Source organism: Scyliorhinus canicula, chromosome 3, assembly GCF_902713615.1.
Source record: "Scyliorhinus canicula chromosome 3, sScyCan1.1, whole genome shotgun sequence".
NCBI lineage: Eukaryota > Metazoa > Chordata > Chondrichthyes > Carcharhiniformes > Scyliorhinidae > Scyliorhinus > Scyliorhinus canicula.
The window spans coordinates 134,610,572-134,626,528 of NC_052148.1; the positions used below are offsets into that span (position 1 = coordinate 134,610,572).

Below are 15,957 nucleotides of genomic sequence, written 5' to 3' on the forward strand. Positions count from 1 at the left end.
ATCGTAAAGGTTTAGCTTATTAAATTGATGTGCCATCAATTAACACAAGATGAGTAGTGATCAAAACTGAGGCTTTAATAAGTTAAACAGAAAGCCTCCTGGCGACTGATCCCGAACTGGGGCAGGGCCAGAGGTCAGCCACCTTTATACCGAGCCCAAGTGGAGCCGGAGTCATCAGGCAGTGGTTTACCACAATACATATAATACTCTAACAGTGGTTTGCCACAACATCACCACCCGGGCCAGGGGATCTCTCACCCGCCCGCCTCTCCTTCAGTCATTACTACTCCTTCAGACCCCGCCCTACACCTAGTCACTGCCAAACCCCTACCCCTCCCCCTTCCCAGAAACACCCCCCCGCCACTTCCTCTCGAAACCACCTCTCCCTGTAGCGTCGCCATCCCCCTACCATTCACACCTCCTAGGCCCCTCACAACAGGCTCATACAGGTTCCAACAACCGCAGCCCTTCCCCCACCTCAATCCTGTTCACCAACCAACTTGCATTTGCTAGTGTTGTGGTCCCTGCCTGAGCCCGCTTCCCCACACCAAAGAAACACATTAACATCAATGCCCTCCACACCCAACGCTTCCAAACTCCGAGCACAATCTCTAACCAGGTACCCAAAATTGTACTCTTTTTTGCGCCCAGGATCTGTACTCAATGATCTAATAAAAGAAATTTAGAAACTGAAAATATAATAAAGTGTAAACATTAAGAATTTCAACAGGGGGAAGGTTTTGCTTGACCAACTTATTGCATTTTAGGAGAAGTAAGAGATAGATTAGTCATTCATAACACAGTAGACTCAATATATCTAAATTTCCAAAAGGCCTTCAACAAGCTACTGCATGGTAGACTTCGGCCAGAGTGTGTGCAGTCATGGGGACAAGTAACAGAATTAAAAGTAAGCTTACCTTTGTTGGCTTTAAAATTTAGTTGTTGTGCCCGACCAGCCAGTTCAGTGCACGGTTACCTCCAGACTGCTTTCATAGAATTTAATGCGCAGAAGAAGGCCATTTGGCCCATCGAGTCTGTACCGGCTCTTGAAAAGAGCACCCTACCAAAGTCCATGCCCCCACCCCATCCCCGTAACCCCACCCAATCTCTTTTTGGACACTAACGGAAATTTAGCATGGCCAGTTCAATTAACCTGCACATCTTTGGACTATGGGAGGAAACCGGAGCACCTGGAGGAAACCCACGCAGATACAGAGAGAATTTTAAAATTGTGCTTCTGATTCCTAAATCCAATCGATAGTGGAAATTGTGAACAATTGTACTATAACTGATCCCTGTAGAATACCATTTCCCACCTTTTGCATCCAGCTAAGCTGCATAGCTGCAGGGGCGGCATGGTAGCCCAGTGGTTAGCACAGTTGCTTCACAGCTCCAGGCTCCCAAGTTCGATTTGCGGCTTGGGTCACTGTCTGTGCGGAGTCTGCAGTTTCTCCCTGTGTCTGCATGGGTTTCCTCTGGTTTCCTCCCACAAGTCCCGAAAGACGTGCTGTTAGGTGAATTGGCATTCTGAATTCTCCCTCTGTGTACCCGAACAGACGCTGGAATGTGGCGACTAGGGGCTTTTCACAGTAACTTCATTGCAGTGTTAATGTAAGCCTACTTGTGACAATAAAAATTATTATTATTCTCCTGACTTGAAAATACATCACTGTCAGTGCAGTTGCACACCACTACTACAGAGTCAAGGCAGCAGCTCACCACCAGCGGCGTGCAGAGGTCTGGTGATGCCCGGGGCAAATCTTGATTATATGCCCCCAAAGACTCAAGTATAAGGCCTAATATACTGAGAAATATTATGAGAAAGGAAAACATTTTGAATATATAAACACAGATGAAACATGAAATAAACGCTTTAAACATAGAACAGTACAGCACAGAACAGGCCCTTCGGCCCTCAATGTTGTGCTGAGCCATGATCACCCTACTCAAACCCACGTATCCACCCTATACCCGTAACCCAACAACCCCCCCCCCCCCCCTTAACCTTACTTTTATTAGGACACTACGGGCAATTTAGCATGGCCAATCCACCTAACCCGCACATCTTTGGACTGTGGGAGGAAACCGGAGCACCCGGAGGAAACCCACGCACACAGGGGGAGGACGTGCAGACTCCACACAGACAGTGACCCAGCCGGGAATCGAACCTGGGACCCTGGAGCTGTGAAGCATTTATGCTAACCACCATGCTACCCTGATTTATTCGATTTTAATATTAATCAATCAAATTTATTAAGTTCTTTTCCCCAAATGATACCTCCTGTCACAAAACACCTGAACTACTTCATTTTTTACATCAGCTGTGAGAAATTCTTTTTCAATGCTTATTAAAGCCAGGTTGGTCAGTCGCTCCTGTGACATAGAAGACCTCAGATATGTTTTTATTAATTTCAGTTTTGAAAATGACCTTTCACAGCTTGCGACTGAAAATGCAATTGTAAGCAGTAATCTGTATGAAACACACAGCGTCGGAAAGACATCCCTCCCATACTGCAGTAAAGACTCCAGAGCATCTTTAGGATCAGGGGGAACTCTAGTCCCTCCAGCTCGAAGGAGCATCACAAAATCAATAATTTTGTCATATAACTGAATTGCAACCACATCATTGTCATAATAATTTGCAAAGTCTGAACATTCCTTTTTTAATTTCTCTCTTTCTTGTTCATCTCCACTGATAATTTTGTGCAATTTATATCATAGACTTGCAAATTAGTGGTATCTGTATTCAAATATTAGCATGTTAAGGAATAAATGTCTCCTATTCCGAGATTAAATGCCATAGCAGTCCTCTGATCATCCAGGCTTCACTCTTACTACATCCCACGTAAATATTTCATTAAATATCACCAAAAAACCTATAAAAAACGTAGTTGCACCCGTTCTAGAGCTATTCACTGACCTCTTTATCTTTGCCATCTCTAAGGTATAGGACGGCTGCCTGAGGTTAAATTGCGCTGTAAGTTAGTCAATTTCCCCTTAGCGCTGGAATTCTAGGGATATTGTTCTCTTCTTCAGTCATTTTGCTTTGCAACACGGTAGCATAGTGGTTGGCATCAATGCTTCACAGCTCCAGGGTCCCAGGTTTGGTTCCCAGCTGGGTCACTGTCTGTGCGGAGTCTGCACGTCCTCCTCGTGTGTGCGTGGGTTTCCTCCGGGTGCTCCGGTTTCCTCCCACAGTCCAAAGATGTGCGGGTTAGGTGGATTGGCCATACTAAATTGCCCGTAGTGTCCTAAAAAGTAAGGTTAAGGGGGAGTTGTTGGGTTACGGGTATAGGGTGGATACGTGAGTTTGAGTAGGGTGATCATTGCTCGGCACAACATCGAGGGCCGAAGGGCCTGCTCTGTGCTGTACTGTTCTAAATCTAAATCAATGGGTGAGATGTTATGTCTCAAAAGTTGCGCCTCCCTCCTCTGCAACCCCCATGGAGAAGGATATGAGCAGAACGTCATGGAAATACTGTTATGACCCTTGTGGAAACAACTACAAACAACCCAACTAAGACCAATATACAAGACTTCACTTTTATATTAGCAATCACACCAAAATCAACGTAAATTAAACATGAATTAACAGGAAAATTGCAATAATATGACCGATAAATTACACATAGCAGATACAAAGACATATCTCACACATTTCGGTCAGCTCATTCAGCACGTATCGCTTTCATTTCAGCCACAATATCCTTCAAAACGTTGAACTTCTTCAAATCAAATTCCATCTTCATTTCTCTAAAGCTTTAGCACCAAGTCTCATCAAACTACTTCACCCAATTTCCACAAATATAATTTTCACAGTCAACACATTTCCAGATCCCTTCTTCTTCACAAAACCCTGGTCATGTGGGGCCTGTTTGTGCACTATGCCAGTGCATAAAGGGTCCCCAAATCCAGATATAAAAGCTCTGTTCAAGATCCGAGCTCCAGCAGCTTGCAGTCAAGTCTCTGAGAATCTCCCCTGCACCCTGCTGACCCTGGGCTTTAAGTATAAAGGGTAAGAGGGCAAAAGTTAAGAGGCCATGATGAATTTTTATAAAATACTGGTTCTGTCCCAAATGGGTGCCCCTGGCCCAAATGTCAAATTCTGGGCACGACAGTATAAAAGTTGACAGCTACAGAGAGGGTGCAGAGAAGAGTTTTAAAATAGATCAAATAAATAAAATAAATAAATGAATAAATAAAACTCACCCATGGTGGCAATGCCGTCCATTCTGGAAAATTCGCGCCCTTTCTGCTCCCTCTCCAGCCTCTGCAGTGCGCAGGCGCGCTCGGGCCGACCGCGGTGCGCAGGCGCGCTCGGGCCGACCGCGGACCGCGGTGCGCAGGCGCGCTCGGGCCGACCGCGGTGCGCAGGCGCGCTCGGGCCGACCGCGGCGACCGCGGTGCGCAGGCGCGCTCGGGCCGACCGCGGTGCGCAGGCGCGCTCGGGCCGACCGCGGTGCTGCCCCCATCCAGTCGCTGCCCGGGGCCAGCGCCCCGTCGGCCCCCCCCTCTGCACGCCGCTGCTCACCACCACCTGTTCAAGCATTTCATATATTCTGGCCTTGCTGCCCACATCCCATGTATCGAAAAAACAGTTGGGGTAAGAATATGCAAACAGGAAGAGGCCACCAAGCCCCTTGAGACTGTTTCACCATTCAATGAGATCATGGGCTGATCTGTGTCCTAACTCCATTTTCCCATCTCGGCTCCTTATTATAGAATAGAACAGTACAGCACAGAACAGGCCCTTCGGCCCTCGATGTTGTGCCGAGCAATGATCACTCTACTTAAACCCACGTAACCCGTATACCCGTAACCCAACAATCCCCCCATTAACCTTACACTACGGGCAATTTAGCATGGCCAATCCACCTAACCCGCACATCTTTGGACTGTGGGAGGAAACCGGAGCACCCGGAGGAAACCCACGCACACACGGGGAGGACGTGCAGACTCCACACAGACAGTGACCCAGCCGGGAATCGAACCTGGGACCCTGGAGCTGTGAAGCATTGATGCTAACCACCATGCTACCGTGAGGCCCCAATCTTTAATATCTTTGGCCAGGAAGACTCCAGTGATCTCAGATTTAAAATGAATAGAGCTGCTTTTTGTGGAAAAGAGTTCCACAGTCCTACCACCCTTTGTGTGAAGAAGTGTTGCCCAACTTTGCTCCTGCATGGCTTGTCTCTGAGGGTAAGGTTACCCTCGAATCCACCACCATCTTTCCTATCGATTTCTTTCAATATGCGAAATAAACATATTCAAATCACTCCCTTAATCCAAGCCTGGTTTATAATTCTGCAGAGTTCCAAAGGTCAATATGTCCTTCCAAAGTACGGTGCCCATAACTGTCCACAATACTCTGGTTTGTTCCAACCAGAATCTTAACTCTAGCCATTTAGTTATAAAGGCCAACACACCAATGAGAAAAGATGACTAGTATACAAGGGCAGCGACACGGGGATATTTAGAAAGGATGGGAGGACAGGGGTGGGAGTGAAGGCTGAGGAAAAGGAAAATAGTTATGGTACTGAACGAATTATCGAACCGCATTCTTATCATGAAGCTTATCCTAGAGCCATTCACTTTAGTTCAAGTTTGAGCTTGGAGGCCTGCCCACCTCCTTGCACGTCAGAGGGGTGGGTTGAGCTTCACAGATTGCTCAATAAGTTTTCATACAAGCGGCAAGAGCCGATCAAACAGCGTAAAACACGGAAGAGGCAGTGACCTTTCGAGCTAATGCCCCTCAACTGCTGGAACTGACAGAAGGTAAGCGAGAAATTAATCCCAGGCAACCCCCCCTCCCGAATATTATTGATTTCCTTTCCAAATCTGGTATTTCCACACGTGAGATGCTCTGTGCCTGAGGAAGTTGAACTGGACGTGCAGCGATGCAGGGCCGCTCCTCTCTGTACACAATCCCGCTTCACTTGCAGGAGTGAGTGGGAAAAAGTTGTGTTTGTTTTCCTGTTTTAAAATTATGATCCGGTTTGACAATCAAACTCATTCTCCTCTCTTTTGAATTTCCGTGTTGCTTTCTCCTAAAATCGAGATTCTATGAGAAGTTAAGTGTACCTCCCGCTTTCAGAAGTGTTATCGGACCACCATTTAAAACCGTTCAAAGTGCACAGTTTTTTTGGACAGATTTTGTTTGGGTTGAGCAAATATAATCTGTTATCACGAATTGTTCTGATATATGAGGCTGGTGCACACCTAGACACAAAATGCTTGAACTATTAAGATAAAGGGCATGATTTAATGACTGCCTTCCGCTTAAGCAAGAGCGCGACGAGGCTGTTAAATCGCAGGATGGGCCAAAATCGAGAACCGCGGTGGGTGCCGATTGGTTTGTGATCTAATCGGCCCGCTCCCGTTGGCAAAATCATGATCCCGCAAGAAACCAATAATCACCACTTAAGCCCAATCTCCAGACAATTAACAGGAGTGACCCGCTATCTTACAGCTCCCCAGCAAGTGGTCGATTAGTACCCCTTTTTGAAAACATGAAACTGGCGGAAGGGCTGCTGCGGGGAACTGAGGAGAAGAGTAGCCATCTTTGCTCACAGGCAACAAGCCCAGACTTGCCCCAAGTTACTGCCCCAGTGCTTGGAAGGGGGGTGGGACAACCCCTGGGGGGGGGGGGGGGTGGGCAGACTTGTGAGGGGGCATGGAGCAGATAGGGTGGCCACCCATGGGGGCTGGAGCGGTGGGAGAAGGGTGTCTCAGCGCCCGCGGGTCTGCCATGCCACCCCCAGATTGTGTGGTCCTGTTCCGGGGTTAACCCCATCCCCTGCCCCACCCTGACTGGAGGCCTCTGGCCACATGACTGAAGGCTATAGCTAATTGGGGATTGGCAATCGTAGTTAAGTGAGCACTTCACACATCCTAAGTGGATCCCTGTAGGTGGGCGGGCCATGTAGCATGTGGAAGTTATTGCCAAGCATCCTAATCAGACCGTGATGCTTGGACACTGTAGGGATCTGGAGGGTCCTGGGGTGGAAGACACCGCTGGTTGTCAGTCTCTCACCCGCTCCCAATTCCTTAGATATTACACGGCATGGACAATATCATGGACCCCGTGGAAGCTGCCCTCAAGGTGCTGCTGGCAGGCCAGGCAGCCAGATGCCAGGGGAGGGGGTGGCAGCAGCATAGACGGAGACTTTTTTTTTTTATAAATTTAGATTAGCCAATTATTTTTCCAATTAAGGGGCAATTTAGTGTGGCCAATCCACCTACTCTGCACATCTTTGGGTTGTGGGGGCGAAACCCACGCAGACACGGGGAGAAAGTGCAAACTCCACACGGACAGTGACCCAGAGCCGGGATCGAACCTGGGACCTCAGCGCCGTGAGGCGGTTGTGCTAACCACTAGGCTACCGTGCTGCCCAGGCATAGACGGAGACTTGAGGCCGCGGCCATGTGCAAGGCCCCACTCCAGACCTTGGGACCCAGTCGCCCATCAGCCCAGAGAGATCCAGAGGGGAAGCCAGTGATGGTCCAAGGTGTACAGACGTCTCTACTCTTTCGAACATTCTATCCTTCGATAGCTCAGCTGGTAGAGCGGAGGACCGTAGATGATTAAAACTGACATCCTTAGGTCGCTGGTTCAAGCTTGAAGGAAGCCTTAACTCCCTTGGGCGGCATGGCAGCACGACGGTTAGCAGCGCCAGGGTCCCAGGTTTGCTTCCCGGCTGCATGCTCTCCCCGTGTCTGCGTGGGTTTCCTCCGGGTGCTCCGGTTTCCGCCAGCAAGTCCCAAAAGACGTGCTGTTAGGTAATTTGGACATTCGAAATTCTCCCTCTGTGTACCCGAAAAGGCGCCGGAACATGGCGATTCGGGGCTTTTCACAGAAACTTCATTGTAGTGTTAATGTAAGCCTACATGTGACAGTAAAGATGATTAAAATTAGATGATGGAAAGTGTGTGCCGCAGGAGGCTCAGCCTCACCAAATGGATGGTATTGCACCTGTGCCATGTCCTTGCGTACTTGGCACCACGTGGAGGAGGAGGAAACCCGCTCCTGGTGGCCCGAACTTGTATGCCTCAGGATCATTCCAGGACATGAGTGGGAACTTGTGTGGCATCTCACAGGCTACAACCCACAAGTGCATCCATGAAGTCACGGATGTCCTGTTTGCCTGGGCAGCGAAGTATATAAACTTTGACATGGACCAAGCAGGATGTCCGGGCAGCTGGTTTCTCCACCATCGACGGAATGCCCTAGTTCCGGGCGCTTTGTGGTGATCTGCTGCGTCCTTCACAACCTGTCACAGCAGCTGGGCGACATGCTGGAGGTGGAGGGGGAGGAACATGTAGCCACCTCCGCGAAGGAGGTTGAGGTGGCACGGACCTGGAGGGACTGGAGGACAACCCCAGGGAGGACCCGCAAGCCCAGCCGATGGATGATGGACAGGTATCAGTGGCGATGGTCTGGCAAGCCCGGACCCACTTCTCAGAGGACGTGGCCTCATCTGTCATTTCTCCTCTCTCCAACCCCCTCCTTCCTGCTCCCTCTCCCCATCTCTCAGCCTTCCCCTTCCCCTTATCACCCCTTCACCCTCCTCGCACTGTTCTCCACGTTCCCATGGTCTGTGTAACTCCAGGATGGTGAGACTGTGTCTGCACTGTCAGTGGGGTCACTATTGAGGGCAGTGGGGTGATGATGGCCCACTGAGACCTCAGTGCCGGTGTTCCTCAATGGATAACATAGCCTGACTCCCGCCTGTCTGCTGAGTCCTCACTCACACCCATCACCTGCACAAGGTGTACCGGGATGGAGGGCTGGGAGACTCATCCAGGATTCTGTGTCTGGGGAGGTAGGGCATGGGACTGGTGCTCAACCCGCATTGCGGAAGAAAATGCCAGAGGCGTCATATTGGTTGAGGACAATTTTTATTAATTCACAAATATTTCCCCAACTGTCCCGATCCCCAATGGTTTCGCCTTACTCTCCCCTCCCCTCCCAGACCCTTGCCTTGCCCCCACACACAACGCACTTTATCCCCCATCCCCACATCCCTTCCCCTCCAATGCCCTCTCAGTGATCCTCGACTTGCGCTCTACTGCTGCGTCTATCTGTGTCCCCAGGATACACATCAGAGGTGGAGGCAGCCCCTTGCCTCGCTTTCCGAGGGTGGCCCTGGCGGGTTTCCTCTGGGGCCGAAGGGCCCTGACACACTTGCCGGAGGCACATGACCCGCCGTGCCGCCCTGTTCCGGGTGCTGACTCCAAGATGCGCCGTTGAATCCAGCCCCGCTGCTCCGACACCAGTTTTCAGGTGGGGGTGGAGATCACGCTACGCCGGTCGGGGGCCATTGGCAGCGGCTCCCCGGCAATTCTCCGGGCCCCGATGGGCCGAGCGGCCTTCGGTTTCTAGCCAGTCCCGCTGGCGTGAAATGGACATGGTCCCACACGGCGGGACCTGGCTGGTATGCCGGCTAGTGCGGTCCTCGGGGGAGGGGGGGATCCGGCACCGCGGGGGCCCCACGGTAGCCTGGCCCACTGATCTGGTAGCGTTCGGGGCCCACTGATCTGCGGGCGGGCCTGTGCCGTGAGGGCACTCCTTCCTTCCGCGCCGGCCTCTGTAAGGCTCCGCCATGGCTGGTGCGGAGAAGACACCCCCTGCGCATGCACAAGAATATGCCGGCGGTTCTGCGCATGCACTAACTCGTGCCAGCCCTTTGCCGCTGGTTGGTGTGGCGCCAATCCCTCCAGCGCCGGCCTAGCCCCCGGAAGTGCGGAGGATTCCGCAACTTCCGGTTGGCCCGACACCGGAGTGGCTTGCGCCATTTTTCTACGCCGGTGTCGGGCCATCGGGGGATTCGGGAGAATCCTGCCCAGAAAGTTTTATGGAGCCTTTCATAACCGCAGAACATCCAAATGTACTTTACAGTTAATCAAGTTAGTTTAGTATAGTCACCGTTGTAGGAAATGTAGCAGCAATGGATAATGACCAGATTAATTTGTTTTTGTGATGTTGGTTGAGGAATAAATATTGACCACAACCTCAGGGGTAACTCTGAAATTTGCTAGAATGTTGCTAAAGCTGTCCGCCTTTCATTCATCAGGACAAATGCAAGCATGCCAAGTTTTAAACCATCATAACAATTTATAGCACAGGAGAAAAGATTGCTGATTGGTTGGAAAATCGACTCTAATTGGACAAGGTGTTGCCATGGAGAAAGCAAAGGGAATTCAAGGTTCCCAAGCATCCAGATAATTTTTAAAAGATGCAAGGCTTGAACATATTCCTTTTGTTTGCAGAGAATGAGTCCCTGCCTATGAATGTATGTTGTTTCTAGCAAGTGTAAAGAAGCCACATAATGAGCTTGAACTTAATTTTTTTTTCCTTTAAATTTAGAGTACCCAATTATTTTTTCTAATTAAGGGGCAATTTAGTGTGGCCAATCCGCCTATCCTACACATCTTTGGATTGTGGGGGTGAAACCCACGCAAACACGGGGAGAACGTGCAAACTCCACACGGACAGTGACCCAGGGCCGGGATTCGAACCCAGGTCCTCAGCGCGTAGGCAGCAATGCTAACCACTGTGCCACCGTGCTGCCCTAGCTTGAACTTAATTGGTTGTTAATGTAGCTATTAGCATGCTCAGGATTGTTCAGCAAGGGCAAGTTCTGTTTTTTTGGGGTCAGCCTAAAAAGAGGTTCCCACAATTGAGCAATGAAGTGTATAAATCTTAGTGCTGGTGCAATGGCTGGTGTGTAGGCCATTCATATCAATGATTGATTTTGTAATAGGCAGAATACTCAACCAGCTCGTGCTTGTACAACATCAGCTCATCAAAATAGACCTTGAACTCTGGTTACTAACCTGCTTACCAGGAGAAACAGTTTCTCCACACTTGCTCTATCTAAACGCTTTAAGGATAAACAATCCCAGCTTCTTCAATATCCCCACAGAACCAAGTCTCTTTTTCATGGAGTTTCTCCAAGGCCTTGACATTGTTCCTGAAGTATGGTGGTCAGAAATAGACACAATGTTCCAGCAGAGGCCAAACTGGGGATTTAAAAAAATATATATTTTTATTAGAATTTTTTTCAGAAAGCACAGCAAACTTGCAAAACACATTGGTATAGTACAGAACAACTATTTCTGCAAACATAAGAACAGATAAAGACAGGATAATTTCAGAACGATGGCCCTTAAGAATTAGTGCCTCTACTTAAACAATAGATCTGAGAGTGGAGAGGAAAGAGGATAAGGCCGTACAAACGTGGTAGACTGTCATAACAAGATGCACAAGGTATGGTGAAATCATGGTTCATGGGTATTATTTGTTATGCTTTTGTTAATTTGCTCTGTTTTAATTACCTTTGCTCAAGAGTCGCCAGGTATCTTTCTGATACCACCACAAGGTTCAAAACCGAATACTGATCAATGACTCGATACACCAGTTAGTAAGTTTGAAATCAATGCACATTTATTTACACACACAGTCAATTATTACTCATGCACAAACTCTACTCACTAAACTACAACTACTACTAAAAGCCTATACTTAGCTTCGGGTGCCCACTCAGTCAGAGGAACAATGGCCGTTGTCCGGTTCTGATACTGCTGGCTTCGAACTGGTATATAATAGTAGCTAGGAGCGTCTATCTCGTAGACCTTAGACTTACTTGGCTGGTGCTTGGCGGGTCTCTCGTTGCTGAGAGCGAAGGCCATGATGAAGGTGAAGAAGAAGAGCGATCTGTCTTTGGGGACTCCTCTTTATACCCCAAAGCAGTGGTGGACTGGCCAGGGTGTCAGCTTGCCCGATGGCAAGTGGGCCCCTGATGAAGTGGGCCCCCTGTATCAAATAAAAATGCAATAAAGAAACAAACACAGACAACTGTTTTAGTAATAAAAAGGAATAAGAAAAAAAGAGAACAGGACACAAATAAGCAGTGCATGAAAAGGAACGAAGCAGGGGAGGTAGTGGAAGGATGTGGAATAAGGGGGCCCGGGTCGGGCATAATTAAGGAAATTCCATGTTTTCAGCAAGAGTGTGTGAATTTAAAGATAAAGTTACAATTCGTGATTTGAGATGGTCGGCAACTTCAAAGGATATCAAGCAGTAGTCTTGATTCAGCCGGTACATCGGTCCGGGGCACGGAGAGCCAAGAAGGGGCCCGTGAATCTCTGAAGGGCCCTTAAAAATTATAATTAATTAGATAAATAAATCTCCAACTTCTTTCCTGAGATTTGTATTCTAACTTAATAAAATATAATTGTTTTTAAAAAGAGCAATACCAAATAAAAATGCAATAAAGAGACAAACAAATAATCACTCAGTGTATAAAGGAACGAAGCAGTGTTAAACGGATGTGAAAAGGAGTGGAGGGGGGGGGGGGGGGGGCTGGTTCACCTGGGACGGACATAGTTGGAAATCCACGTTTTCAGCAAGAGTGTGTGAATTTAAAGATGAAGTTACAGTTTGTGATTTGAGATGGCCGGCAACTTGAAAGGATATCAAGCAGTACATAGGGTCGTGAGGTCACTGAAAAGGAGAAGCGGTACCTTTGACCGTGAATCATGAGGTCAAAGATATTGAAGTGATAAGCCATGATCGGTAAACTCAAAGGGTTGCGACTTGTAACACTACACTGGTATCAAACTGGACATGTTAACTTTGGTCGTGGGACCATTCTTAATGTCTTACTATAGTCAGACCAAACTTCTAAGTTTCAACAGTTGTCTCAGTTGCTTGCTGGTGTGAACACTGGACAGTGGATTGTCTCCTCTTCTGAAGCTGCATAGGCCACAGTAGTATTGACTAATGAACATAGCCTATTGAAGTGTAAGTAAGTTATTTTATATCGTTTATCAAGTAGGGGTTTATCTGGCGTTCCTTCAAGTTATTCTTGCAATCATCAATATTCATATTTCCCAATGTGGGCTATTTTTAATTAAGTTTTTATTTCAGGAATATTACCCCTACCAGCATGGAAAAGAAAAAGCATAAATCTGGGTCACTAAAACGCAAAGAACAAAAAGAAGCAGAAAGGAAGGAATCAGCCAAGCAATGCAGGCCTATTACAGAGTTTATAATACCACAAGCACAATCCACATCAATATCCAGTTCTGCAACAAATAATCAAGAAGCAAGAAACAATGCTCATGGTGATGATGCAATGACATGCAAGTTACAAGAACAGAGAAGAGCTACTTTGAATGTAGAGACAAATACAAGTGCATCCATTACTAATCAACCCAGGCCCAATATTTTTTCTGGCTTCCTTGTTCAGGTATCTGTACTGCCTGTAGTTGCAACACCTGAACACATAGCTTCAACTAGTGACAGGGAATCAGATATTCCTTCAAGCATAAATGACTTGGTTTCTGAAGCACATCCTGTAAATGAACCTACACAAGAAAATGAAAGATCAATTACTGGAATCTTCCAATATCCATCACGAGCAAAGCTAAAACAGTTTTTTGCTGAACATCCACTTCAGCCACTTGATGATCTGCCATTTGATACTCGTTTGTATGAGAGGAAAATTATGAATGACTCAGTCCCAAGAAAATGGCTAACATATAACAAAGAAAATAGATGCTTATATTGTTCATACTGCTTAGCCTTTGAGTTTCCCAACACTTGTAATCCATCACCCTTTGTACGTGGCTTTAGTGACTACAGGCGTATTAGCCAGAGCTTGACTTTACATGAATCGACAGCAACACATGTCAGAAATGCTCAGCAATATATCAGTGTGGTTAATGATGGCACCTTAGATAAATTTTTTGCAGCATCACTAATTAAAAGGAAAGAAGAAGTACTGAAGCAGAGAAGTATTGTGATGAGGATTATAGACATCATAAAGATGTTAGGGAAGCAAGCACTTCCTTTTCGAGGTCACAGAAATGAATCGGCCTACACTGTAGATAATGAGGTTCTGAATCATGGCAATTTTTTAGCTACAGTGCAGTTGATGGCAAAATATGACCCCATTATGGCAGCTCACATTTCTGCAGTGCAAAACAAGTCTAAACAAAGAATCAAACGATTAGAGCAACAAGGAAAGGCTCAAAGTAAAGGCCGTGGTGGACTTGTTACATACCTGAGTAAAACAACTATAAACATGTTAATCAAAATTATGAAGAATATGATAGAAGAAAGAATTGGTCATGAATTTTCTCAAGCAAAATATTATTCTATTCAGGTTGATTCAACACAAGATAATTCATCCATCGATCAGTTTAGCATTATTATTCGGTATGTGCTTAAAGGTATTATCTGTGAGCGACTACTTTCAGTTGTGCCAAGTAATGATGGTACAGGACAGGGACTTTTTGATCTATTGATTGAAACATTACAGCATCTTAAAATGACCCCCAAAAATGTTTATCTGATAGCACAGATGGCGCTGCAAGCTACCATGGCCAGTATAATGGTTTACAAAGTAAAATTGCTGATGTGGCTGATCAACATGTTCATATATGGTGCTATGCCCATGTCTTGAATTTGGTGATAACTGAAACAACAAAATGTTGTGTGCCTGCAGTTTCTTTTTTCAATTTGCTCCAGAATATAGCAACTTTTGTGAAAGCATCATACAAGAGAATGGCTGTATGGGTAGAAGTTGTAGGAAAACATCTAGGACAAGAAAAAATGAAACGATTAAAGCTAATTGGTGAGACCAGATGGTCAGGAAAATCCAATGCAGCAACAACTATATTTGGACGTTTTGATGATGCCGCTGCCAGTACTTTCGTAAATCTATTGACATGCTTATCAATGATACAAGATTCAGAAAAGTTTGATGCAAAAACAAAACATGAAACAAATGTTTTACTTCAAAGTCTTCTAAAGTTTGAAACCATATTGACAGCATTTACTTACTTGTATATATTTGAAACTACAACCCCGTTATCAAGTTATCTACAGACAAGTGGTTTAGATATGATTACTGCATGGAGTTTGGTAGATTCAGCTACAACAAAGTTGAAGGAACAGACAAGAACATTTGATAACGTTCACAGCAAGGCTTTGGAATTTGTAAATAAATGTAATGACAGGAATTCACAGATGAATATGGATGAAAATCAAACATTGGAAATTGATGCGTTGGAAACCATTGCCAGTTAAGAGGCAGAGGAAGAAGAAAAGAATGGCAGTTGAGCTTATTGATGATGAAAGAAATTCCTCAGATTCTCTAGCTGATTTTCGAGTAAATGTGTTTAACCTAATAATGGATCGCATTGTCCAGTCACTAGAATCACGCTTTGTACAACACAAACAGTTGTATAAAGATTTGTCCTGCTTGGACCCAGCAAACTTTAAAACTGGCAACCAATATTTTTAGACCCAGTCCACCACTGCCCCAAAGGGTTTCGCGCCCTTCTGGGCGGTTCCTGAAATTGGCCCCAAATAATTGGACCATGTCCCAATCATTTGTATTGATTCTCTCCAATAAAGGGATCGTTGCTTGATCACTGGGCGGGTCCTAGGTGACTGTTGGCCTGCCTTTTTAGTCTCCACTGGCGCCGGGGAGTCTGATATGGTACCGATTGCTTAAATGTTTCTCTTTTGTCCCCGGATATAGCTCATTACTATGCTATTGGCTTGTAGTATCAGTTCTGTCTGGGAGTTGCAAGTTCCAATCCACAGGCAAACCTTGCACCTGCTTGTTTTCCTAGCACTGTCCATTTTTCCCTTTACTCTTTGCAAGTGTCCATTTTGGAATCGGGATGTGGCCACCCCAGGTGGCTACACCCACTCCTTGTGATCCTCAACGCAAAGCGTGAAGGATCACATTACCTGTGTTGTCTTCGTTCTCTGACCAAGCAGGGCACCCATGACTAGGCTCTACACTGACCTAAACTATGCAACATAATTTTACCTAAACAATTTTACATACATACATCATCAAATACTCTACAGGGCTCTAAGGCATCAAGGCATGCATTACAAAATAAAAAAACTGGAACCTCTAACTGTTCTTAATA

The 15,957-nt window shown here is 46.5% G+C and overlaps 1 protein-coding gene across 1 annotated transcript in view; it reads left to right on the forward strand.

Moving 5' to 3' along the window:
• Positions 1–5,654: 5,654 nt before the first annotated feature.
• ugdh (UDP-glucose 6-dehydrogenase) overlaps positions 5,655–15,957 on the forward strand; it is a 55,461-nt gene continuing 45,158 nt past the window's right edge. Inside the window, exon 1 of the mRNA XM_038791393.1 lies at positions 5,655–5,775. The gene's annotated coding sequence lies outside the window, so the exon portion shown is untranslated. The remainder of the gene's footprint in view (positions 5,776–15,957) is intronic.